The sequence below is a fragment of the Triticum dicoccoides genome, chromosome 2A (assembly GCF_002162155.2).
Source record: "Triticum dicoccoides isolate Atlit2015 ecotype Zavitan chromosome 2A, WEW_v2.0, whole genome shotgun sequence".
Lineage (NCBI taxonomy): Eukaryota > Viridiplantae > Streptophyta > Magnoliopsida > Poales > Poaceae > Triticum > Triticum dicoccoides.
This window is the reverse complement of record NC_041382.1, coordinates 748,307,346-748,310,416: the sequence shown is the minus strand read 5'-3', so window position 1 is coordinate 748,310,416 and position 3,071 is coordinate 748,307,346.

The following is a 3,071-nucleotide window of genomic DNA, read 5'->3' as shown; positions in this document are numbered from 1 at the left end:
AGGGGAATTGGGCACTCGACGCCTATCATCTCGGTCGAGTCGGTCACCATATTGGTCTCGCCGATTCTCGCGCCCTTCACGCCGCGGAGGCGATCTGGGACTGTGAGCCGACTGAACCGTATTCGCAGCGACGGATCGACTGTGAATTCTGTTGCGCGACTGCGACACGGCCGAATTCTGATCTCCTGCTGCCCGGAGCAGATCCCTGATCTGCATCAAGCCTCTGCCAGCTTCCGACTGAGAGGGCTGGATGGACTCTGCTATACGGGTCGCAGCTGCCAAATTCTGGATTGGGGTTCGATATACCTGAGTCGGCGGGAAGAGTTGACGTCGACTGGTGTCGGGAACTCGTTGCCGCGCGCGCTCGTCGAGTGCTCGCTGAAGATTCTCCAGTCGAGTGCGTTCGGCCAAAGTGGCCAAACGTGCCTCCTCCAAGGCGCGAGCCTCGGGGGTTTCTCCTGTGATGGGAGTACGCAGGACATCCACGTTCCTGCGGCGAAGTTCTTCTCTTTGCAGAGAGTCGAGTGGCTCGGGCCGGTACTCTTCGTGGTCTCGTGCGGGGTCGCCTCCGTCGCCTGCTCCACCATCACGGGCGAAGCCAGGGGGACTGCAGGGCCCGTCGACCATCATGATTTCCGCCGCTGGATCACTGCTATCGCACTCGGATGCGGTCTCTATGGAGCCAGTCGACAGATCGAACAGGCCGTAGAGAGATTCGTCGGGCTCGATTGCCGCAACTTGGGTGGTGGCCGTCTGGCGAGCCACCGCGTGCCTCACCCACCGCTGAATCCTCGACCGGCCCGAGCGCTTGCGCTGGCGGGAGACCGGGAGGGTGGTCGATGGGGATGTCGACCGATACGGGGTCGACGGTTGCCGCAGCAGAACACCGCGGACACATGCGCGAAAATGCGTCGCACCGCGGACGGGGAGCGCATCAACGTCGAGTGGAGCGTCCTAGAGCCAGGCGGAGTCGTCGGCGATGAAGGTGAGAGCGCCGAGACGGATCTCTCGACCCTCGACCAAAACTCCAGCAGCCATAATGATGCAAGTACTCGGAAGAATCGCAACTTCTCCACAAAATTGCTAAAAACACCTGCCCCACGGTGGGCGCCAACTGTCGTGGTTCTAAGTCTGACAGTAGAGTGGGGGGTAGGTATAGAGAGGCAAGGTCCTAGCTATGGAGAAGTTGTAAACACAAGGGATGTACGAGTTCAGGCCCTTCTCGGAGGAAGTAAAAGCCCTACGTCTCGGAGCCCGGAGGCGGTCGAGTGGATTGTATGTATATGAGTTACAGGGTGCCGAACCCTTCTGCCTGTGGAGGGGGGTGGCTTATATAGAGTGCGCCAGGACCCCAGCCAGCCCACGTAATGAAGGGTTTAAGGTGTATTTAGTCCGGGGCGTTACTGGTAACGTCCCACATAAAGTGTCTTAACTATCATAAAGTCTACTTAACTACAGGTCGTTGCAGTGCAGAGTGCCTTTTGACCTCCTGGTAGTCGAGTGAGTCTTCGTGGTCGAGTCCTTCAAGTCAGTCGAGTGAATCCCTCGTTGGTCGACTGGAAGGTGACCTCTTCTAAGGGTGTCCTTGGGCAGGGTACTTAGATCAGGTCTGTGACCCTACCCTAGGTACATGACCCCATCAACGAGCCGGCGACGTCGACCACGTCGGGGTTGCGGAGCCCGGACTGCTGCACCATGCAGGAGGAGGGGAGGGGAGGGGGAGAATGCGACCCCGCCTCGTCGACGTCCACCACCGCCTCCCGCACCCGCTGCCTCACACGGCGAGCAACTCATGCCACGTTCTCGCCGGACGAGGCTATGGTGCGTTCCGATGCTCAGCGCGCCAACGGAGGGCTTGCGCATCGGCCACCGCGTTCGGACGCCACACGGACCGCACCTCGTCCGGCGAGGCAGCGACGACACACCTAGCGTTGCATGCGTGCGTCATTGGGCGGACGGAATTGATTCCCGACGGAAGGATTCTGAGCGTTGCCGGGCACGGGCCTCCTCCCAGGAGTAGCGGAGCGCAAGTCAGACGGCCATCTCCTAGTCGAGGGCGCGTGGATGAGCTCGCGGCCGATGTATGTGAGGTGAAGGACTCAGATCCGTTGGGTGTCATGCCGGAGAGGGCCAAAAATCGCCAGAGGTGAGTTTGGGTGGCAGAGGGAGTGGAGGAGAGTGGAGTGTGAAGTGGTTAGGGTTTGGTCCGGCGAGCGAATAGGGATGAATATATGCGGGGTCGAATGAGCCAGCGTGAGGTCCGACATGGAGGAAGCACCCGGGCGCACTATATCTAGCTTGTATTTAGGATAGGTATGAGAGGGGTGTCGGTCAGCCCGAGCGTTTGAGGGGCGACTGATCAATGGCCGGGCTGCCCGGGTCAGGTTTGGGGCGTATCGGTTGTAGATGCTCTAAAGCTGCTCGTAATGGGAGTATCATAGGTAGTATCTGTTGGGAACGTAGCAGAAATTCAAAATTTTCCTACGTGTCACCAAGATCTATCTATGGAGAGACCAGCAACGAGGGGAAGGAGAGAGCATCTACATACCCTTGAAGATCGCTAAGCGGAAGTGTTCAAGAGAACGGGGTTGAAGGAGTCGTACTCGTCGTGATCCAAATCACCGGAGATCCTAGTGCCGAACGGACGGCACCTCCGCGTTCAACACACGTACAGTCCGGTGACGTCTCCCATGCCTTGATCCAGCAAGGAGAGAGGGAGGGGTTGAGGAAGACTCCATCCAGCAGCAGCGCAACAGCGTGGTGGTGGTGGAGGAGCGTGGTGATCCAGCAGGGCTTCGCCAAGCACTACGGGAGACGAGGAGAAAGAGAGGTAGGGCTGCACCAACGGGGAGAGGAACTCGTGTGTTATGAGCAGCCCAAACCTCAACTATATATAGGGGAAGGGGAGGGGCTGCGCCCCCTTTAGGGTTTCCACCCCTAGGGGTGGCGGCCAGCCTAGATCCCATCTAAGGGGGGCGGCCAAGGGGAAGGGGGAGAGGGAGGCGCACCAGGATGGGCCTTAGGGCCCATCTGCCCTAGGGTTTGCCCCCTTCTCCTCTCCCTTGCGCCTT